Below are 24,543 nucleotides of genomic sequence, written 5' to 3'. Positions count from 1 at the left end.
GCGCGGCCGTGGCCGAGGCGGATTTACTGGCGAGGGAAGTTGGGTAGCAGCGAGCGATGCGTCTTAAAACTGCGTGCGTTCCTCTCGTCTGAGCGCTACGCGTGCCTGGCTGTGCGCTGCGATGCTTGTAAGTTCAGGGAGGCACGCCGCCGTTGCGGAGAGCCTGAGTTGAAGCATCGCCCAGAGCGCCGTCGGTCCTTATTGCTCACGGCGTGCTGGTTGTCCTCGGGCAGAGCAGCAATGCACCCAAAGTGCTGCGTTTTCCTGCCGGAGTGTCTGCGAGTTGATACGGCGCGCAGCACAGAGCCATTACTGTCAGGCGTATAAATTATGGTGTCTTAATGCACGGCTTATGTTAATGCGCCTTTCCTGCCTCTTTTTCGAACCGCTGGGTTACTGACCCTCCGCGGAGACCTAACTTGAACTGCAGAAGAGCAAATAGTTTCCTTTTAACCAGCAAGGTTGTTTGAAGGCGGTTTTGCAAATGTTTGCTAATGAAAAGACAGCAATTTTTGCAGCCCCGGGTGCAATTACACTCAGCTGTGCACAGAGCAACATGGCTTGGCTTGGAGGGTGGAGAAAGCTCCTGCAGATTGTTATCGTTATATCGTTATTGTTGTTTCAGGCCAGTGGGAGCCAAACTGTCTTTTCTTTTTCTCCTTTGATTTTTTTTTTTCTATTTCTTTTGTTTTTTTTTTTTTTTTTTTTGGAAGTTGAGAATTTGGAGACCGTGCTTTGATGTATTTTCAGCACCAGGGCTCCAAAGCAATTTTCTTGTTGAACTGTGCCGTGAAAGGCATTTGTATTTGGAGACAGAAGTTTGCTGATGGGGAGGAGAAAGAGGGGTTATCATTGATGTAGGTTGGACTCTTACAGCTGCCTGGAGGAAGTGCTCTTGTTTAGCTCTTAAAAACGAAAGTGGATTTTAACTTTCCCACCCAGTTCTCACAGCAACTTTGCATCTCTCTTGAAGGAAACTTTCCTCTGCTGTTTTCACAGTGTTTGAATTTGCCTTTTCTGGACATCCTGCTTTGATTGGTGATGATCTTAGTAATCTAATAGCTCTTCAATGGCTGCATCTTGTTTGGTCGTAGAAAATATTTTTGATCTGTGACCTGGCGAGATCACTGCACACCGAGAAGTTCTCTGCTCGACTTTGTGCATGCTCTGCTCAACCTGACCGCTTGCCAAACCACAGAAGTCTGCTGGGGGCAGGGGAGATGTATGCATGTGACTGTTACTACTCCCAGGCAGTGTTTTAGGGGCTGTAGATCACCCCAGCTAGGTTGCTTGTTTCTGCTCCTTTGTCAGGAGTGAGCTTCAATCATTGCTGTGCTACCTTCAAGTCTTTTTTTTTTTTTCAGGTGAGCTGGGTACTGCTGCCAGCTGTTGCAATTGGGTACTTAGTCAAGTTAAGACTCTAAGCATCCTTCTGAAGAGGGATATAAACTGGAAGAATTGCAGGCTTAGGTCTCCTTCTGAAGAAGGAAAGGAATTGCAGCAGTTGGTAAATCCTGCACAGGTCTCTCTTACAGTGTTTGTAAGTTCTCATTCCATTCTTGATCTCCCGCTGCTCAGAGCAAGCAGCAATCCTCAGAGCTCTGCTTCTTTGGGCTTTCAGTAGTCAGGGAGCCTGTAGGGGCGTTTCTTGACTGTAGCAGAAGAGGCTTCCTACCACTGATTGAGTTGAAATACTTGGAGAAGTGTAGGCTGGCTTTCTGATGTGCTTCTGGAACAGCTTCTGCCATGTGAGGCTTTGTTGTGGGGCGGTGCAAATATATCCTGCTTCTTGGTTAATGCAGTACAGACCTTCTTCCTGTGATGTGAAAACCTTTGAAAGCCGCTAGTGTTCAGTCCCACCATCGATGTTGGGTTGAGGCCCAGTATTAGCTTTCCTTTGTTTCTTTGGTGAGCTTCAAGATGTAAAACGCATCTGAGCACAATTGTTCTGCAGTGCTCCTAGCAGTGAGTACTGAAAATCTAAGCTTGTGACTAAGCAGTGCATCCTTCTTCCTTTTCTCCCATCCGCAAAATGTTAGAGGAAAATATTACTGCTTGTTTATAAAAGGCAAACAACAGAAAAAATCCCCATCAAAGCAGCCAAGTGCCCTGAGTGACTGAACTCATCTTAAAATATTCCTATGGTTCGAGTGGCCGCATGACTTCCTGCGGCTCATGTTGGCAGATCGTGTCTTTCCTGACCTTGTCGCTGTGGTTGGGGCTGTAGGTGGAAGTCGTGGGATCTCCACATTTGTGTTGGTATCGTGAGAAAATGTTGGCTGGTAGTTGAGATTGTTGTTGTGTTTTGCGGGTTGCTTTTGGTCAGGTTTAGGTGTGCGTTCTCTCTGGTCTGGAGCCTCCACTGCTTTTCACCCATGATCTGCATACGTATACATGATCTCAGAACTGAAGCCTTGAGTCTTTACAGGTCTGATTTGCCAGTTGTAATTGTGTTCCAGGACAAGGAATTCCTTAAATCATAGACTTCTTAGAAGAAACTTTCACTGACAGTGTTTTTATACTGTTGGTCTTAACTTGCAGCTTTCTGGATATCTGTAGCTGCCGTTGGCTTTGTAGGAGTTAAAAGCTGCGTTTCCTGTCTCTTCCTGAGGTCACTTAGAGAAAGAATGTTCAGCTTTCCCTCCATGTCTGCCTATACCAGCATTGCGTGTGTGACTGCAGAAGTTGTTGGTATCGTATCTAGTGTTGTGCAGCTCAGATCTCAGTGAACTGAAGAGGAAGAACTTGCCTGAATGAATAAGTCGGGTATTCTTTAGTCAGGAGCTAAACGTGATGTGGAAAACTTAACAGCTGAATACTGAACAGCAGAGAGCCAAGGGGAGAGGGGATATTTAAAAGGCAGGGTGAAACTTGGCATAGCTGGTGTTTTCTCAAGCACGCTCTCTGCACCAAATCTATCACATCCAGATTTACTGTTGAGCTTTCTCTAGTCCTGGTTCACTACCCAGAATTGTCATTCATCCTATTGCACAAAGAAAAGTGGCTCCCTCTGGGGTGAGCCGCTGTGACTTTGAAAGGACTTCCCTTCTCTCCTGCTAAAGCTTCCAGCTCCAAGGAGCAAAGACAAATCAAGCTCCAGCTTGGTTTTTCCTCTGGATTTTTGAGTAGGCGGCTCTGTGTCCCACTGCACCCTTTGTCCTTCTGCCACTGCCTTGGTTGGATGTCTCTATAAGTGCTGGTGGGGAGGTGCAGGAGCCAAGCAGGAGAGGCAGGGCTGATGGAAGGAGAAAAGCCTTGCAGGCTCTGGTGAGCTTTGTGTTGTTTAGTTGCCCCGTATGGTGTTTAAAAGCTGCTCAGGGCCCTGGATTTACTGAAACAAATACAGAAGCTGCTAAGAGGGAATGAAGAGAAGCATCTCTAAGCTGGGGATGTGACTTGGGCTTCGCAGTAATACCAGACAAGCCTGATGCTGCTGATTTCATTAAAAGCAACATTCGGGGACTCAAAGAACAGTTTAATACTTACTATATATATATTTTTAAACATGCTGACCTTATCTGGTAAGCCTGTAATATTTGTTGCAATGAAGAGCAGCTGGTGCATAAATACATATATAATATCAGTTGCCAACTCGGAAAGCTGTGCTGAGCCCGTGACTTGTTTGAAGTAGGGTTGCTATTAAAAGGCAGGTGGCAGGATGTTTATTTTACACCTTGTTAATTGCCTGTTTTTCCTGCTGTAATTGGCTTCCTAATGGGGGCAGAACGCACTCGGTTTTGCACACAAAGCTTCATTAGTGACAACCGATGGAAAGGATTTGGAAGGTGGGATTTGTATGAAATGTATATATTGAGTAACAGATGTCTCTGCTAAATAAAGTGTATGAGGAAGTCCCATAGATGCATCCAAAAATGCAAATGCTTTTCCATAAGCGATTTAAGGTGTTTTTGTGTGAAGCTCGCTGCCTGTTACTTGAGAAGGGGGTGGAGGCTTTACCTTGTTAGTTTTGTAGGACAGAGATTGTTCTGCTTCGCTGGACAGGAGTTAGGGTGCTGGGATGGTGCCTCGTGCCTGGGACTCTGACAGCACATGTGGATTTGTGAAGGTATCTGTAGTGATCTTCATAGCTCCTGCTAACCAAATGGGAGGACGTGGTGAGCTGTGGTGGTGCTTAGTAGCTCTCTGAGATTTTTAGAGCCTCCTTTTCTGCTTGTGTGTGTTAGTGCTATATCGGGTGTGTTGTTTGCACTGGGACCTTGGAGGCAGTGAATAGCCATGGAGGAGATGCATGGCTGGAGCATCTGCATTTCCAGAGTAATCCTGCTTGTGTCTGAAAGTGAGGGCTAAGGTGTTCTGGCTGAGGAACTGCACAAAGATGGTTCTTGTTTTAATGATGACTTGAAAACAAACAAACAAAACTAGTTCAGGGTTGGTTTTATCTGTCACATTTGTTCTCAGCAAGGTCACATCATGGCAAAAGTGTAATGCTTTCCAGGCTTGGATTGATATATTTTATAAGAAAATGCCTTTATTAGATGAATCTATCACAGCCTAATTGACTGCATCTTGTTGTGGGGAGGTAATATCCTGAGGCAGCATTCTAATCAGGAAGATCACAGGAGCTGCCCATCAGCTCTGCTCTTCCATGCAAGCGTCCTCAGATGACAAAATAATCCCCTTTCTTGGGATAATATTTTTCATTTCTGCAGAATCTTTTCTTCCAGAGTAAAGGGTGGACTGTGAAGCTGGTGTGAGGCCAGAGCGTGTCGAGCATTAATGTTTGAAGGGAGGAGCTCTGGGGTATTGTTCTTGCATGGGGAAAGCAATGTGTACGTTCCTGTTGAGCTCACGGGTGTCCTTTTCTTTGATGTACTTCCTTCCTGTCTTTGGACGTCCTTTCTTCGGGTGTAGAATCACGTTCTCTTCCATCAACACTTTATTTAAGGAGACTGCAGCAAAAAGTCCTTTTTTAGTAGGTTACCCTGGCATGTCTGAACTCTAATGAAAAGGACCGCGGAAGTTTCTAACTTACTTTTGAGGTCTAATCACTGAGGCTCTCAAAAGTGATGATGTCTGTGTTGGAACGAAGAATAGAAGAGCGGGTTCTGCTGAGGGCAGTGTTTTGGGTATGCTTATGTTAGTATATAATCTTGCTGCTTGGGTTGTCCCCTCCGTTGGTCTTCAAGCCAGTCTCTTATCTTGCAAGCCTGGTGGGAGTGGGAGTAAATGATGGCCATGAGTCAGAGCAAGGATCTGTCTTTCCAAGTACCTTGTCTTGCTGCATTACTGCTACACTCTTGCCTTAAGTTTGTGTTTTATGGAAGTTTGTAGTGTAGTCTTGTTTCAGAACTGAGTATAGAAGGCAAGACAGCTCTCATCAAAACCGCTGAGCTGAGGCTTGGCACCTCAGCCTGCTTTGGCTGGGTTCAGGTGCTGTAGGCGAGTTGGTTGCCCTGAAGCAGCTCCAAAGTTGCCCCTAGTATGAACTGTGTTGTGGTGAAAGAACCTCTCCAAAAATTCCCACTGATGTAGCCCAAATCCTTCCAGCCTGCAGGGCTTTCAGTGTGGATGTGGGGAGGATGGTGGGGTCAGTGCAGGGAACACAAGGTTAGCACTCAGGTGAGTGGGCTGCTGTACACCTATCATGATGCTATCCGCAGGGAATGTTCTGTTGCTTTGTTTATTAAACTGCTGTTTTTAAAATTAAAAACAGCCAACTGTTTCATAAAATATTAAAAAGCACCGCTTTCGTCTCTCTCATCAGATTAACTATGTCAGTTTGTGTGTCCTCAGGGTGATGAAGCTGATCAGATTGGTGATTCTGGCAACTTAAGGATGCGTTAAAGTGACACGCTTCATCTCACAAGGGATGCTGAAACTATCGTGCTGCAGAACTGGGAACCGTAGGGGTCCTGCACTTTAACTGCGGATTCTCAAATGAAATCTTGCAGAAGCAATACAGTTTGCTGTGCATTTCTTTTTGTTAGGGTAATATATATTTATATATATATATATTTTTTTTTTTTGGTGAGACAAGATAAGGTAATGTGGTAGAAGCATACGCTGTGACTGCACTGCAGGAAGGAAAGAAATTACTGCGTATTCAGTATGAAAGGCCAAAGACTGTTATATTCTAGTTAGTGAAGGGGGAAAAGCCTTTGCATTGCAGTAGAATTCTTTATGAATATAGATTTTGAAGCTGTTTTGCTTGCAGGTGGATTTTTTTTGCTGAAGAGCTAGTTGCAGCACTTGAATCATGATGCTGCATCACTGGAGTAGCAGAGAGTTGGGTAATGGAGGGTGTAGCTACTTTAGGACTAGAGGGATTAAGGAAGCCTTCAGCTTGCTGCAGTGATGCCCTGAGGCCTGTGTGCTGCCCAGGCAGCATGTTGGAGCTGGGACTGAGCTGTGCAGAGGTAGCTTTTCATAGAGCTTTGCATTCTGTCTTGTTTCCATCTCGCAGCTCTAACTCTTCTCAGCGTGCGCGTAGTACTTTTGTATACTGCAACACACCAGGGTGACAAACAGTCACAAAACTTTGGTACACGCTAGATGCAAGACCAACCTGATTTCTGAATGTTTTGGTAGTCTGAAAGGTGTGTGGCCTCTTTAAAACTAGTATGTAATAGCACATGGGACATGTGACTGTTGCGTTCCCTCCGTGCGCAGCTCAGTTGCATACGTGGACACCCAGGGGTCTGTTCTGAAGGGCAGCAGTCCCTTTGTCTGATCTGATATGCCGCTGTGCTTTTGGTGGTGTGAGAGAGCAATGAAGTAAAGCCTTCAATCATATGACCTGATCAGAAGGGGTTGTCTGTAGAGATTGGTAAGTCTTCTCAGAACAATAGGCAGTCTGAGCCCTGTTCAGGGACTGATGTTTTTGGTGAGGCTTTGTGTTCATCTTTGGCCTAAGTGAGGGAACGCCGAGATCAAGGTTGCGGTTTGTTTGCAGCTTGCCTTCAAATCCCTGCCTAATCTAAAATTGTACTTGTGTTCATCTCTCTGTTCTCTCCAGATTGAAAAGAAGCAAATCCGTGAAGCTATCTGGAGAGCAGTTTGCCCGTCTCCTTTAGGATGTTCTGAGTATTTTGAGGACAGGTGCTCCTTTGCTCTCTGCCCTCCCAAATTATTTTGATTCCTTAAATTTACTCTCTCCAAAGTAGATGTAAAAATGTGAACACAAAGACATCTTTCATTCTTATGTGTCCCTGACCTGGTGAGCGTTAGGTTGAGTGAATGAACGTGTGTTCTCTTCCCCAAGAGCATCTTCCTGCCCAAGCCTTGTCCTGAAGGCTGCTAATATGACCTTGTGGAGCTGCTGCTCTTCTTCACCTCATTTATGACATTTGCTATTCTCATTAAGAAGATGAGAAGCTTAATATTAAGAAAATACTGTGAAAAAAAGAACTTATTTTCTTGTTTCTTTGTATTGAAAGAAACCTCTGACAATGAACTTGTGTGATTCCACGTGGCTCTGTAAAACTGAATTGTGCAGTGGTTTGGTGTGGCTGAGCACTGGCTGTGTGCAGTGCTACACAAAGGATTGCACTTGTCTGCATCTGAGTCAGAGGTATATCTGAATGTATTTGCATTGGTGCAAAGAAGGTGGATTTTTCTGCTTCTCTGTTAAGCTATTTCCCCAGTGTGTGGGGTCAGTTTAAGAAGATTGAGCATCCCCACTTTCAAATGCACGTTGAACAAACATGCTTTCTCTTCTATCCTGTTCTGCTTTTGAATCTGGAACAAAATAGCGTGTGGGTGAAATTATGCCTCCCTCGAGCACATTTACAGTCACTTTGTGGAGGGAGGAAAGACATGTGGAGCAGGGAATAACTGTGGCTGCTCAGTGAAGGTATTTGCCTGCTTATGTAAAGCAGTGCTAGTTAAATGCTCTCTTTCAAGCATTCCTAGCTTCAGTCACAGTGGTAGAGGGTTTGGGCTGAGCTGCAGCGGCTCTTCCTGTGCTGCTGCTGCTGTTTTAGGCATTCTGCCTTTGTCAGAATGAATCAGGGCACCTGGAGGAAAGGCACTGTGGGATGGCTGGGACTTCCTGCCTTTCCTCCCTTGGAGAAGGGTTCGTAGGTTGCCTTTATCCTAAAAGGCAGGAACTGCCAGGAGGATGCTGCTCTGCTGCTAGAGGTCAAAAACGCAAAGATGCACGTGGTGCCAGCTCGAAAGTAGAGATGGAGATTTCTTCATCTGGTAGGCTTGTGAGACGTTTGTTTTCTGAAAGTCTTTCATGATCACTTATTGTTCTGGGGTTTGTTTGTTTGCTCTCTTTGTCAGTAAATGACCATTCAGTTTGGCAGTGCCCTGATGTTTAGGTTACGGTTAGAGCCAGTTTAGCATGGACCTATTTAGCATTGTTTTTATTGCTTGCCTGCATCCCTGCTCTGCTGTGGGATTGTCATTACAGTGCCTTTTGGGTGTCTGCTTTGCTGTTAGCTCGCCTGGCTCCTAGGGCTTGAAAAGCTGTTTGGGGATTCCTCTGGGAGCCTAAGGGAGTTAATGGAGAGAGCTCAAATTCTCGTAAGTTCCTGAGAAAGCTGTCATAAGCCTTGTGGCTGTTGGCTTATAGCCACGTGCTGTATTTGTGGGACACATGATGAGCCATTGCTGGACAATAAAGGTTTCAGGATCCTTTGTACTGTATTGTGAAAGGAGATCAGTTCTGGACCAAGATGGCATTGTTTTGGTCAGTGCAAGGACACACAAGATTCTCTGTACCAGAGATTTACAGTTTAATAAGCCTTGTTATTCTGGCTTCATTGTTTTGGTGGTTTTTTTTTTTTTTTTTTTTTTTTTTCTCTGGGGCTTTTTCTCTGTGCAGCCAGTTTACCTGCTGGGGACTCAATCCCAGCAGTGTTTTATCCGAAGTTACTGTGCTTTTGCACCCTGTGGCTTTTGGCAACCAGTAAGCTCCATTTACCATGCTAAGTACTGGTTCTGATGGCAAGCGCTGTCATGGAAGAGCCAGCTGTGCTTTGCTGCCATCTTAGCTTCTTGTCACAGTGAGGAAAATAGTTTCCATGCCCTCTTCTTAGGGTACTTCCTTAGTGTATGTGTCTGTATAGCTGCATATGCATGGCATATGTGTTAACCCTGCCTTTGCCTGTTGGTGACTAGTTCTATTGAGTAGGCTTTTATGTAAGTAATAACTGGTTCTGACCCTGCATATTTGCCCTTTATACTCAAGGTAGTTGCCAGTTTGTACCCCCTTGTCTGCCTCTGGTGAAAGGGAGAAGTCAGAACTAGTTTATTTGCCACATGCAGAGTTCTCAAATTTGCTTTATGCTGCAGGCTTGGAACTTCGTCTTATGTAGTGATAGAGGACACTTGGTAGAACCAAATTTTGAATAACTAGTGATGAAGTCTTCATTTTCCATGGGAAGGAGGTTCTTTGCCCTAACAACTTTCATTCTGTGGCTGTCTGTCTTGCTGCAATTGTTTTCTGTTTTTCATTTAGTACAATTGCCCTGAGTTCTGACTACTTACTACAACGAGTAGATTAAAAAGTTGTCCAGAACGGTGCTGAAATGTCAAGAATGTGCGTTCAAAGTAATTTCAAATACTTGAATTTAAAATGAAGGGTGTTGCTGCATTGAAATTGTTTGATGCGTCTCTCTGTTTGGGACTTTAGCTGGGATTCAATCCAAACCAAAGCATACAAGATCCCTGGAGGGAAAAGCACAATGCAAATTGGAGGTAGAAAAGTCAGTCTGAGCTTCGGTTTGGCTTTGTCTTAGTAGTCTTTGAATGTGTGCCAGCGATGGATGTACAGCAGTAAGACAAATATTTAGGTGCTGCTGTACAGCCTATGGAATCTTCTATTAAGTGACGTGCACTACAGGTTTCATACTGGGTCTAAAAAATTGTGCTTCCATCAGAACCCACATTATTAATTTCAGCACAGTGTTCTGACAATCTTGAAACATGTCTGCATTTGCTTGCACAGAGCTTGCTTGGATGCAGGTCTTGCTTCTGTCAATTTCTTTTTCCTTGGCTTGCCTCCTGCAGATATAATAGTAATAATAAAAAGTCCTGGAAAAATCCTCTCCAATGTGATGCTATTGCAGCTGATATATTGGTGACTGAAATAGTGTTTGTTTCTGTTTTGTTCTGCATGTATTTGCTCTAGAGTAGGGCTAAGCATTTGGACAGCTGTATGGGTATCACCAAACAAGTCACGTTGTCTGTTTCTGAGCCTGGGTTGGAAGAGCTGGAGATGGGAGTGGAGGAAAAGAAACTCTTCTGAAATGTGGTATCTTAAACTGTTGGAGGGTGATGTGTGATATCTCTTTGTCTGCAGGGTCAGAGGGGGCTACTTGTATCTGAGGAGCTGGGAAGGGAATAAGTCAGAATATAGAAGGAGAGTGGTACTCAGCAGCTGTGCAGGTGAAAGCAGAGCGTGACTTTTAGTCCTTTCTAGATTTGCATCACCACAGGCACAAACAGTTGTTTTTACCACTATGGCCTTGACTTGTAATAGCTGACTGTGAGTTGTAATGTCAGCAAGGATCACTGGTGCTTGGTGGATCTGGTAATTCTTGTCCAGCACTCAACCCACAGTTTGTGCTGAGTGGCAGGGACTAGACTGAATGTAATAAGGAGATGATGGCAACAGGGTGAGAGAATTCTCTTGTGCCTTGGTAGAGTAGAATGCTGTGGAAATATGAGGGAATGGGGATTTGAAAATTGCAAAGGATGCCAAAACAGGCTTTTTGATGTAGGGGCACACAGATGATGGAGATTGAAGGCTGAAGTATTGAACTAGATGCTGCAGTTCATCTTCAGAAGTGGTGAATGTCTAGAAATGCTTCCTTCTAAGAGAGTAGTGTGTGTAATGGGCATGCTGTGTTATGACTCCATGATGTACACATGTTCCATGGTGTCCTGCAGCTGCAGAGTGCATCAGACTCACTCTCCCTCCTTGCTTATGCCAATGGAGACAAGTCATCCCATCAAAGCTTGTGAGGAGAGCAGCATTCTGTAATCCCGTGTATAAGGCCACCAGCAAAGTGTTGAAAACAAAGCCAGATCTTCCTGCAGTGTTGGATGCTGCCTCTAGGCAGGTCAGAGCCTTCTGCGTAGGGAGGCTATGAAGCTGTCACTTCTACAACTTAAACACAGTTGCTGGAAGAAGCTCTTCTCCAAACTGCAAACATGATGGGTGGTTTTTTTTTTTTTTTTTTTCCTCCTCACCACCTTCCTTTTCCTGTCCCCTTCACTCTCAATTACTTGAGAGCCACTTGCTGTTAGGCGGTCCTAATAAGCTTCACTTAGGGAAGGTGCTGTTTTCTTTTGCAGTTCATGGCACAGGAGAAGAGGGATTGCACATGTGGTATTTTTGCTCCAGACACTTTTTACATCCCTCCCATTTCAGGTCTGTTTTCTCTTTCTAAAAGCGTTGCAGAGCAAAAGTTGAGGCTCTAATGATGCAGAAGGAAGGAGGGAGAAGGAACCTTTTTTTAATTGCTGCTTTTACATCACTGATGAAGAACACAGTGTGTATGACAGCGCCTCTGTGCACAGTGGTTCAGAGCAGGTGTCTCAACTTGAGTCATGTGTAGATGTGACATGGAGAAGGCAAGGATGAAGGAGAGGGGCAAATGCAAAGAAGCTGAGCATTGAGGGGCATTAAGCAGCTGGAAGGAGGGGCTGCAGCTGACCTAGCTCTGATACATACCAATTTCTTTTTGGCTTTATTTTTTTCTAATTCTGATAGAAGAGCACAGGAATGGATGCAGAGTAGGAATTAAGTTGGATAGGTAGGATCCTGGATGCCACCTTCTGCTTGAGAGATGGCCTCAGACATTCCAAGCTCTCTCATTGCATGGTGGAGTTCTGTCAGTGGTTAGCCTTGCCTGTTTGCTGTTGTTTTTCTTTTTTCCCTGAGGTTTACACAGCTGCTTTGGTTGTAGGTTTACATTCACTGCCTGTATGAGTTCAGTGTGTGCATTAGGGTAAGGAGGCTGGGATGTGAAGTTACCTCATGCTGTTACACTGTTTTCTTTGTTGTTGGTGTGCCGTGATCTGCTTGTAATTTTGGACACCCATTGGTTATGAGAAAGCTCCCCCTGTATTTTAGAGCAAACTTCCTCTTTAAAAGAGGGCTTATTTTATGGGATTTGAGAAGCAAAGCAGAAAGTGAGTTGCTTAGCAAGTCAGTGAAAAGAGCTGTGGCTTGAGCCCAGGCCCTTTAGTTCTTTTGCTGCATTGCATCCACTTGGCTAACCTGTCTCCTGTTCAGTACCTTCATTGTTTCCTCTGACTAGATAGTTGGATGAACACGAGAAAGTTGGTGTAGTGTTTCTGCGTTATTGGTATTGCTGCATTTCTAAGCTTTTTGGCAGGGAGTGGACCTATTCTTAAGTTTCTCACAGGAGAATGATCGCAATAAGGTCAACTATTGGTGAACTCAACCTATTGTTTTTGTGTTGGTTTCCTGATCTTTGTCCCAACTACAATATGGCTGCTATTTCAAAAGAGCAGTGTCTCCTTAAAATGGCAGCTCAGTCTGAGATTAAGCAAAATTTTCTTTGCTGGAACTTGGCTGCGTTTATCTTTGTTTACAATCCATGCCACACGCACCAAGTTTGTCCTGCTCTTTTCCAGAAGGAGCCACAAAGAAGCTTAAAATATGCGTTTCTGTGTCCCTCTGGAGATTATTGTGCTTTCACCATTTTATTTTCATCTGGACTGAGCATTGCTATTCAGATTTAACAGCAGCGCAAGCCAAGTAAGTGAGCATAATGTTGATCCTGCTTAGTTGGCCATGTCTAATCCAGCTGTTCCTAATATACATTGGCTTGAATTCATGCCACTTAATTGAAAGGCCTAAAATAAGAGCTAGAGAGATGTTTGTCTGGATGGTGACTTGCATGTTGGTGGGTATAGGTGTCCCTCTCTCTCTACTGACCGCAGAGGAAGCCGAGTGTCATGATCAGCTGAGTGTTGTATTGGGTATTTTACATGAGTGCCTAAAGCTGAGTCAGGTGGAGTTAAGGCAAGTGTTGGAGAGTGCAAGCAAAGCATGGGAGACTCATTGTGTGCGTCATCTTTTGCAGCTTTGTTGCTACTTGAGTTAGAAGAAATTCTGCTTACAACTTTGTGGGGCTGCTAAAGGCTTATTTCCACTTGGATCTGTTTTCCTGCCCTGTATATTTTTCTCATATAAAGTCTGTCCTGTACTGACAGTAATGTGAAGGGTGATGCCTTATTTTGGTTTTGTGGATGCATCTTGGATAACTTTTGTAGATTGTGATGTCTTCAAGCCAGGAAGCCTAGGTGCTGTTGCTGGCAATGGTTAATTCAATGAGGAGCACTGGGTTGCTGCTTGACCTTCAGCGTAGCACAGCACTTGCTCTTGTCTCACAATGTAGGTAATGGTTACCCAAACTCAGCCAGAGACATCAAATAAGGCAGAGCCTTGCCTTCAGGCGCTCCATGAACGGACAGAGTGCAGGAAGAGCCAGAGGATGTTGGTGATGTCTGTGGGTACAAGATCAAGCTTGGTGTGCTCCTTCAGACTTCTCTCTTCTCTGAACTTTCATGCCACTTGTATCTGATTCAGAGCTGGGTCTCAGCAGACCTACTTCTCCATTCCTACCCCTTGTCTGAGAGCAGGAGGGGAGTAGGCATCATGTCAGTCTGGGATTGTTGTAAATAAATGAAACGAGGATGCTCTCCCTAACCTTCCCATCAATTATATGGGCTTGTGATGTACAATTCAACCACTGGGTGTCTCTGGGCTATGCAAAGCTCCAGGCAGGATCTCATCCCTGGAAAGCTGTTGCTCTGGTTATGTTTGTTTGAGGCTGCAATTTGTGGCTGCAATTTAGTATTTGCTTTGAAGGACCTTTTGTTTCCTTCTTGGTTGACCTCTTAAAATGTGACTTCCCCACTCCTGAGAATGGAGTGGAGTTGCCCTGTGCGTGGTAAGGTAGCACAGGGTTTTGGATAGTTATGCGTTTCCCTATTCAAAGGGAAGCAAACTCCCCAGCCTTCCTTCAGTTCTCTGTTTCTGAGCACCATACTTTTGTCGTAGCACTAAGCTGTGCAGAAGGTCTGGGGAGGAGAGTGTTGGCACAGTAGTCTTGCTACCTTTCCATAACTGATTGGCTGTTTTTCTTTTTCCTTCAGCGGTGACAACCTTACTCTTGAGTTTAAGTTCAAGTAGATAATTAATCTGTCTGTCAACACGGCTTTGCTAGCCACAGTATTTTCTTCAATTCCAAGGGAAGAGTTACTTTTTCGTTGTGATGCTGTAAGGGCAAAAGGCAGCCTATTCTCTGCTTTAAAAATGCCATGATAGAAGGTAAAGCTTTCATTAAACATGCCTGTCTGAATTCATATACTTAAGTAGCTGAATTGCTGCTAATATCTTTTGAAAGAGAAGGAAAGAACACTGCTGTAATAGCCAGCGCTCTGGATGGGTAATCAGTAGTTTTCTGTGTTGCACATAGGGGGGAAAAAGTGAATTGATTCAATTATAGATTTATGCTGGGGAAAAAAAAACAGCCCTCACAAAAAAAAAACATGAATGTTTGTCTACTGCTAAGTGGAAGTTCTCCCCTTCTTTCCTACCCCTTTGTCTTACAGTCAGTTAGGGTAGCTGACATCTTAGTGGTTTGCAGGTGATGCTATCCATGTTGTAGCTTTCCTACTTGTCGACTTTTCTGATGGAAGACTTGTGGAATAGCTGGCAAAGCAGCTCATTCATAGCAGGAGCTCTTTCCTTCTGACTGTGCTTTGCCTTGGGTACCTGGTTATCCTGACTGGTGTTTTGCTTTGTGGTGCTTAAATAGGTGAGATGGGATTTTGCTGATCTAGACTGGGGATCTGAGCCTGCCTCGTCTGTTGTAGAATTATTTTGTTTTGGTGGTGGCCAAGGTATTACTCAGTGCATTCCTGAAGCATGTCAGGACCTGAGATTAACTGGCTTCTGGCACTAATTGTAGTAAGAAGAGTGAAGGTGAATGCATTATATTCAAGACTGAATAATGTTTTTTTTTTTCCTGAGTTTGTTTGGTGGTAGGCAGCACTCAACTACTGCAGTGGATGGGGAAAAATACTACAAATCAACTAAGAGTAATAACTTACCCTACTGTATGCGTACAGTTCTGTGGGAGCTGAGAATTATTTCTGCGTAGAGGGAAAATAATTCCCCTCAGCTTTTTGGTGATGGGTGTGTAGAACTGAATACAGATCTAGGCTTGCAGTAATGAAGATTGGAACTTGGTTGAGAAATTCAGCACTTTGCTGTGGTGTGGACAGGTGTCACGTTCATTGCTGCCAATGCCAAATGTTCATTACAACCTCAGTTACAGGTTGATATGGAGCCATAGTGACTAGCTTGGATGAAATACCTGGCTCTGGGTATGTGGGAGGAATTCTTCTGTACTTAAATCCAGATTATTCTAAGACAGAGATTCTTAGATTGCAGAGGGAGACTAGAAGCTGGGAATTGTGACAGTGCTGTCACCTCTGTGCTATAGAGTGAGAATGCCTGGCTTAATGAGACAGAGAGCCCAGGAGTTCTGAAACAGTGAGGGTTGAAATTACTACTGTAACTACTGCACTGCGTTTACAAAAGGACATTTAAAAAATCTGTTCCCTGTCTCGCCTTGGAAGCTTTCAATACTCAGTCACATACAAGCACTAATTTCAGTTACAAGACCTGATGTTGGTTTCCATTTATTCCTCCTCCATTTTCAGTCTGTAAAGGTTATTTCATTTCTTTGGAGACAGAAGCTTACATTTTACTGGCACCAACCTATGTGGCTGTCTGCAGCTGTAATCAGGAAGGAAGAGTGCTGCTAGATGCTCTCGTTACCAATGGGTTTCAAATAAAGGACTAGTTTAGCAGCTGGAAGATATAAACTTGTTTGGTTAGGTAGTTGAAAATACCACATCATGAAAAATGTTTTTGAAAACAGTAACAGCACTCCTTGCATCACATCACCTGCCAAATCTGTGCTACCAGAGGAGCTGAGTGAGATGGATCTGCTTGGTTGTAATACAGGTTAGCAGCCTCCACCGAGGGGACAAGAGAGAGGGGAATGGAGAAAGTTAATTTTCAAGATACTGAAAATAACAATTCATTACTTACATTGCTATAATCTATGTTCCTATTCAGCAAAGGGCTGAATAGGCATTTTCAAGTCCAGTGTTCAGAGGTACATTTCCAAAGGTCTTCTAGTCTCTAGAGGTATGAAAAGCAGCAATTTAAAAGGCTTTTATGATGTATATTATAGATACCCTGTACCTGCAGAATCCGTGGAGAGTTTTCTCCTTGGTCCTTTCTATTCTCATTCTTTGATCGCCTTGACTCTGAGCCTTGCCTTGCATCTGTCTCACTTAGCAAGACGGAGAAGCATGTGTCAAACAAAGTATTTTTCTGAGTTAAGGTATTTATGATGGAAAAGAACAAAGGGAGAGAGAAAAGACAGTGGGAAGCAGTGACCAGAATATGGTTGTTATTAAGCCCGAGTGATTGTGTAAGTACACAGATGAGTAAGGATGCCAGCTGTGCCAGCAGCCCACTGGAGTCTGATGGCAAGATTACCCTTGTGTTTAGCAGCTCAGAAGTTTGCTCTGGGCTGGTGGAGGCAGACCCATGGGGCTGCTTCACTTTCTGCAGATATTCAGCATGAAATACACAGTAGAGGTTTGAAGGTGTTAGTGATTAACTAAATGAGAACTTGAATGGCAAAATGATCCTGTTATGTTTCTTATGCTTGGCAGAAGGAGAGGTGTCAGGGTGATGCTGCAGTGTGTTTCAGAGCTGTGGGAGTTTGTGGCAAAGTGGAGCAGGTGTGAGCATTCCAGATCATGACTAAGTGATGTCTCGTCTGATGAAGAGTGCTGTTTTATTCCGTTCCCTTCAATGTTTTCTTCCAAATCTAATTTGCCTCAATTATGTATTTTCTCTCTTATTTACAATTACTGATAGCTTGCAGTTTGATGTCAGCCTGTTTCTGCTGCAGGCTGGAAGGGGAAGGATTTAGTCTCCCCTATTAGGGAGATCTTGTAGCATTGAGGCACTGCACGAGGAGACAATGCTGCTGACTTCAGGAACATGTACTCTGAATGGTAGAATATGGGCTGGCTGTGTTGCCAGTGTCCCTAAAGCTGGGAGCAGCCAGTGTCTCCCAAGCACTTTGTCCAGCCTCCCAGCTACTGATGTATACTCAGGCTTGTTTGGCACTCAGTGCTGACCTGCTGATTTTTGATCTTTGGTATTTTATACATTTTATACATATAGCTAATGCTCTCTGGGAACATCTGTTGTGTCATGGTTATTCAGCTGGATATTTTTTTTTAACCTGGGTATGCAAATAAATGGAATGAAAAAAAGTGAGCAGGTTCCTCGCAGAAGCCAGGGTTCTGCTCTTGATGCTTGTGGGTGCTTCATGGATTGATAACAAGTCTGGATGAGAAAGGTTTCTAAAACTACTGGGCTGCAAGTTTTTTTTTTTTTTTTTTTTAAATGAAGTACTTCAGTATTGAATTCTCATACAGAAGGGCTGCTAATGTAGCTGAAGTCTAATTTTTTCTTATGCCACTTAATTAGTTAGGGGGAAAAAAAGAAAGAAGTACATTGAGGATGTCCTCATAATGGATTTTTCTTGTCCTTTTGACTTGTAGATGCTTTTGAAAGGTTACAACGATACATTTCTTCATCTACGTTGGTTTACTCAATGGTCTTTCAGTAGAAATGCTTCACTGCTGCTTGACTTCTGAACCAAATCAGCACATTTGGATATAGCTAGTCCAGGTCTTTAAGACCTCTATTTTTTCTTACAGGTTTTCTTCTGCCTCTCAAAGGTGTGTGTGTGTGTAGGTATAGATGGGAGAGAGAATTAATTTCTGCAAGGAAAAAAGAAAAAAAAACCCATGAACTCCAACTATTCTAGATGAAGCTTTTAATTCTAATACTGTACCCTACTGCTCTGAATATGTGCATAAAAATATTTTTTCTAGTAACTTTAATCTCTGAATAGTTTGATTAGTGTATGTGTGTTCTTTTTTCTAGTCAGAGTGTGTACAGAGATTGCCAGCACTTGCCTTAAAGTTCCTTCTTGCAGAGTTTTCTGTGCAGGACCCAAGCAATGTGTCTGGTCAGCAGACAGGCTGTTGTGTATTAGCATCTGCATCTTTGTGGTCATTAAAGCATTGCCTGATGCTGTGAGTAGAACACTGGACTGAGGACCAACGATTTATCTTTATTAAGCTTGACTTGAAATTAGCACACCTGTTTGCTTCTGATCTGATTTTGTCCTGTTAATGTTCTTCACAAACAAGTGCTTGTATGTCATAACAATCTACATTACTCAGATGCTGCTGAGCCAGGGAACAATGAAAACATACAACTTGATGTAACTTCCTTTGGGATGCTTTCAAGCAAGCAGTTGAGATACCCAGCCTTTTGTGTTTGGGAGGTGATACTAATGGGAATTAGGACAAAATTTACTTGGTTTCAGATCACATCATATTGCTTTCAGCAGAGCACCTTCTGTCTTTCAACCATGTAGTTGTGGAGTCCTGGCCTTTTGCAACGGATGCTGTGTGAATTAGATGATGGGTTTGTGTGTGTGCATTGATGCTGAAGAGTTCATTAGGAGTGCATTTTGGAGACTAATTCTATTGATTGTCTAAGTGGTGCTCATCTGGTCTGTGTGTGTGAAGGACTCAGCAAGGGGAAAGAAAGTGCTGTGAACAAGCGGTGTGCAGAGCAAGAGGGAATGCTTTCCACTCCTGTAGACTTAGGAAGAAGGCCTTGACCACAGTGAGATCAAGATCCTGAGAGAAGGGAGAGAACGAGGCAAAAAAGAAATATCCCAGATTTGAAATGCAGTAAAGCTCCCTGAAGCTAAGCAGGGTTTTGGTTATATATTGATAAGAAGCACCCAGCAAACACTGTGCTAGAAGCTAAATTGGCAAAACCTTTAACCTACTGGAATGTCTTCCTCTTTTTAACATCTTCATGCCCGTGGGATGTTCATCATCTTGGGAACAATTTGTGCTCTACTTTGTCAGGAAAACCTGTTTGGGATTTGGGATGAAAGTAGTGCTTTCTTGGGTGCACAAGAAAGTGGCTACAGCCTATGGCTGTTGCTTGGCGACTCTTGTAGCACAGAAAAGAAATCCTGCCTTATATGTTAGGTGTGTGAATGATAGGTCAAAATATTTCTCTTGCAGTGTGATGTCAGTCACTTGATGTGGCTGCTTAACAAGTGGATCGCATAGTTATTTTATTTTTTTTATATGGTAGATGTTAGTAGATCTCACCTGTGAGTCAGTCTGCTCATTTATGCAAGTCTTCCCTGATTCATGCACTGGAAGTGAATGATGTATTTTTTTTCTACTGGGAATTTGCATTTCTTATAAACTACAATAGGAATAGCAGCATTTCTGAAGAAAGGCAATCTATTTTTATTAAAAGAAATGTGAAATGGATGTCTTGTGCAAAACTTTTGAGACGTGCTGTATAGAACGTGTCATTCTCTGTCCTCGCTTCAGTGTGAATCAGCTTAGGAATCCTGCTTCTAAATATGCCTGTATTACTCCTATGTGTCTCTCTATTCAGGAATTCAGACTGCAGTAAGGGGCCAGCTCGCTTCCTGTACCCTTGAGGGGAGATGCGTAGTGCAGAGATGGCAAAAACCTTCACTCTTGTGTCCAAATATTCTTTCATCACATGCTGTTACTCTCACAAGTCTGTTCTATGTAATCACTGAAAGTCTTGCTAGAATTTAGTCTACACCATTTGGAATATTGAGAAATAACTGAGCAGGCTTGCTCCCCAATTTGCAAAGAGCTGCTGTTCTCTCAGTGCAGGTCTCTTGCTTGCAGGTGAGGAAAATTTGAATGTCTTCTCAACACAGCTTTCACTGTCCATGTGTCCATTGTGTGTGATGTCTTGGATGAAACCTGTATTTCCTTCATGCAGTCCTGTGGCTCTTTTCTTTTTGGTTTCAGGCTTGCGCTGATGTTATTACGATTACATCTTTAAGCTGGAAGTTGCTTTAGAGAAATACCTGTAAATTAGTCCACTGATAAAGCAGTAGACTTTACAGCCTGCTGGGGTGTCAAGGCATTTTGTTTCGTTTATGGGCTTAAATGTCTATTTGCAATCATTTTTGATTTTTGGGATAGCAGAAATAATCATCTCAATTCACCATGCCTCTTTTTTGATCTCAGTGCATCTAGCAAAATAAGGAATAAAACTCTGCCTGCGCAACTGCATGTGGTGAGGTTCTTGAGCATCAAACTTGTGCTTGTTGCACTCAGTTGGGCCTTGAGATGACATCAAGAAGATGCTTCATAAAGCTGAAAAATATAGTACTGCTGAGTTGGGCCATGAAGGATCTTGTGGAGGTAATGAAAGGCTGTTGGATGATTTAACTGCCCTTTGGCAAAAGAGCAATGCTCTGTGCTCAAAGATTATGAGGAGATTAAGGTTTCACTACCACTGGATTTTAAGGAGACAGGCAAGGTATCCCTTTTAAAAAAAAAAAAAAAAGTTCAGCAACATGAAGGAAAAAACAACCAGTCCTTTCCCAATCTGCTTAGAGGGTGATTGTGTCAAATTTTGTATCTAAAAAGCTGCCGAGAATTATGTAAGGACACGGTCTCTAATCTGTAGATGTTCTTATTAAGAAGAATTTTCATGTCATTTGTTTTCTTTCTAGTTGTCTCCTTTTAGTATGGATAGAGGGAGAACAAACTGGCAGCTGTAGGAACTTGGACAGAAGTAGCGTTTCAAGTAAATTTTGCCCATGAGAATGGCTAACAGCTCTGTTCTGCATTGCTAGGAGATAATGGGACTGTCACAATGTTAGCATCTTCTGCCATTTGTTTTCATTGTTTAATGTGCATGGTCACTGAAGCTCATAATTAGAAAATAAGTTCCTTTTAGGAATATGCCTTATAAAGCAGAGTTCGAAATTAGTATTCATTATGAATGTCACTGTGTATGTGACTTAAACAAGTATGAGCACCTAACCATTGTTTGCTTTCTTTTCTTTGCAATTATTGTATTATTCCCCTTGTGGCCCTTTAAAATGTTGGCCTGGTTTTGACTTCTGTAGATAATTGTCTAATATAATACATTGGGAAGGGAAGCTAACCACAGAGTTAATTTTGTTCTCTGAAGTGTTCAGCTTCTTAGGCTGATCTATCTTTAAAGGCTTGGTTTCTTGCTGTAATGACTAAACCATTGGGGATTATTGCATACACAGAAATGAAAACATTAACTTGTTTATTCTTTCTGATTAATCTCCTGTGTAAAGATGGATTTCAGAATACAGGGTTTTAGTGGCTTTCTTCCATCCACTTCTGTATAATATGTGGTAGCAGTAATTTGTGCTTTGGTCAACAATTCTGTAGGCTAGACCATTTGGTAGTCTGCTCTGTGTGTGTGTGTCTGTCGTCTTGCTCGTTCTGCATGTGAGGACTTTGACTCTGCTGGGAATTCTCTTGGCACTAGCACTCAGATGTGCTGTCTTTCTTGCAGCTTGGCACTTTTGATGAGACCCAAAGGTGTCCCGTGGGGAAAGCACTGACAGAGAAGCCTTTAGCATGGCTGTTAGTAGCCCAATTCCTCTCATTTCCATTTAATGGCACAGTACCAGGCTTGTTCTAAGCCTTTGCTTGTTGATTAATTTGTTCCTTTCTGTTCTTGAATTGGAAACTAATTGAGTACTTGTGAAGGATGCCAGATTAAACTCTGTTTTTGCCTAAAGTGCCAGTGAAAATGCTTTTCTCTCCCATACTTCTTTAGGAAACCAAGCTTGAGAAAAAAACCGCAAAAAGAAACCAAAAAAACCTAACCAAAATACAGCCTTATGTGATGTTGTGTGAGGCTGACAGGCATGTGCAGATAGTTGCCCTGTACTGATAATGGCTGACTCTGTTAGCTGAATTTAATCACACCTTTCCAGCCATAAAGCCATTTTTGTGTTCTCAGCCCTAATCAGTGAGCTCCCAGCAGAGAGTGGGCTGACTGCATTGCACTGCTGTGAGTGTCCCTGTCTGCTCTGGAGAGATTCAGTGTAGTGGCTCTGCTTCAGACAACTCAGCAGCCTGTTCTGTGAATGGGGGATGTATGTGGTATGATACCCCTGCTCCATCTCTTCCTCCACTTCTCACAACACAATCCTAGCTATAGAGAAGAGGCCTGAGACTGCAGTTACTTGGAGCTCTCAAGCAATGTATTTGTCAGCTTTTTTTCCCCCCTTCTGTGGTATAAATGATCAGTTCAAAATGGTGGTCTGGCATCTAAAGGGGGAACCAGCATTTTCTTATTTCAAACTCGCACCGTGATCAATCTGCCTGCCTTAAACAATAAAGGAAGATATTTTGACGAGTGACAATGGCTACTTTTTACTGTCATGAGTGAATAAACTCTTTTCCCTTGAGATAAGAGAATGTTCCTCATTGTCACAGACATCACCTGCCACTTTCCTTTCTTCGAGGCTGCAGGTTGTTTTGGTCATGGAACAGCACTGAGGCCAGATGAGAAGTTGAACCATTCAGGAACTGCAGAACCCACACGCGTTCTATTGCAGTGTCAGGTTTGCTCTGTTGCAAGCTTCGTAGCACACATAGAGACTTAAGGCGAGTCTGTTTTTTGCTTTGGCAAAGTGTGTATATTTAGATTGTTATTTCTGGTGTTTTCTAGTGCTTTGGGCTGAGAAGAGTCTAACATACTGCAGGGCATGTTACTGTGCAATTGGGATACAGACTCTTGAAAAAGGAAATGCATCCTTTCTTGGGGGGTAGTGGGGTGTTCCTCCCCCTCCTCTCAGTTGCATCACTGGCAGTTGTTCTCTGTGCCTCCTTAGGTGGACGGGAAGATGGTTAAGCTTTCAGAATTTGGTTGAATTAAAGAAATATTTTATGTCATAAAATATAAAGCAGATTTTCTTTGCAGAATGTGACATCCCATTTGTTTCCCCCTCCCCCATTATTTGTTTATTTTCTGGGAGGAAGTCTGGGCTGCTGACTTTTTCATTGTTGTTATTTAATGTAAAACAACTTTTTTTTAAACTCAGATATGCCTTACAAATGCTTGAAAAATGTCTGGAGTTCTTGTTTGCCTAAGGATTAAACTGGAATAAAAAGGGCAAGCACTGTGGTCTTGCTTTCTGATTAATACTGAATATAACTCAGTACTTTGTCAGCATACATGAACTCTGCATTGTTCAACTGAAGAAACCCAGTTTCTTTTTTGTGCAATTTTGTAACAGGCCAATGTAGGGATGCCCAAGAGATATGAGAAGAGGCAGATGTTTCTTAGCATTGAGGATATCTGTCTGTTGCTGCTCAGTTGTGGAGCTGCAGTTCAGCTATAGAAGATTTTGTCTGGAGGAGGTGGATCATCAGGTTGTCCTCCATGCTAATAATCAGTATTTCTTCAGAAAGACTCTTCTTAATAGTGTTCCCAGCAAACATGTGCTTTATAACAAAACAGGAGTGTGTAAGCAGCCATGCCAGTGTGTAGTGGATGGAGTGCTTCAGGGAGCAGGAGTGAGCTGCAGCAAAGGAAGAAAGGATTTCAGCTTCACAATGCAGTGTTGGTACCTGGAACTTGTGATGGCCATGTCTGAGTGAGATGTACATGTCTCATGAGCTGGTAAAAAAGACTCTGGGCTCCAGCACTAGCAGCATCTATCAACTTCTAGTTCCTTTTCCTGTAGAGCTGACTACAGGGAACTCTAAGTGAGGGTGAGATAGGTGCCAGTGAAGCATGTAGTACTTTTTTTCTTTCCCCTCCTCCTTTTCTCTCTTCTGAGATCTCAAAGGGGCTGCTACTTCAGAGACTGTTTCCCAGCCCTGCTGGGTAAGTGGAATGAAATGGAGCAATAGAAATGAGCAGCAGGTTCTATGGGAGGTACTGGCAGCCAGAGTCAAATGCAGCAAGTAGCACTGATGCAGGAACAAACCTTTTGTCTTACCAGGCATTTATCTTGAATTCTTTTAAGTTGCAGTGCTTACAGTTTGTTCCTAATTAATCTGATCTTCAATCAGAAAATAAGGAATGTTTTTTTTTTTCTTCTATCGGAAGAAAGAATGAAGCTGGAGAAATTTATTTGAGCAGTGTTTCTTTCAGTGGCTAAACATGGGCTTACAAATGCATTTATTAACGTTTGCTTGTAGATCTTGCTGTCACTGTGTGGAGTAAGTCTGTGGTTAATAAAAAGAAAATTATATATCCTTCTACTTTAGGAGAGCAAGTCCCAGTGAAGTGAATATGGCTGCTGTGGTGTAGCTGGAGAGAGCATGGTTTGATGTTCTGTCTGCTTTGGGCAAATGTTAATGTATTGAGGACAAAACAGCAGCAGAATTGCTGGTTCCATCGCATGTGTGGTGCTGTTAATTTCTTGGTTATTCCACGAGTCAAACAGGGTGTTTTCTGTGTCCTCTGACTGCTCGTCTTCAGAGGCAACTGGGCTGATGTCAGTTCTTCCTGGCTGTGTTAAAAGCTTGGAGGAAGAAGAATCTGGTGGTAGTTCTATTAAAAGTTGATCCTAGGTAAGTAGAAGTGACCTCAGAGGTCAAGCATATGTTCTCCAT

The 24,543-nt window shown here is 43.1% G+C and overlaps 1 protein-coding gene across 3 annotated transcripts in view; it reads left to right on the top strand.

The window, feature by feature from the left end:
- The window catches only part of TSPAN4 (tetraspanin 4), a 393,641-nt gene that overhangs the window by 610 nt on the left and 368,488 nt on the right, over positions 1–24,543 (top strand). The window lies entirely within an intron of this gene.

The sequence above is a fragment of the Centrocercus urophasianus genome, unplaced genomic scaffold, assembly GCF_019232065.1.
Source record: "Centrocercus urophasianus isolate 14NV4802_14NV808 unplaced genomic scaffold, USGS_Curo_1.0 seq_14, whole genome shotgun sequence".
Lineage (NCBI taxonomy): Eukaryota > Metazoa > Chordata > Aves > Galliformes > Phasianidae > Centrocercus > Centrocercus urophasianus.
This window is presented reverse-complemented; position numbering and strand designations above follow the sequence as displayed.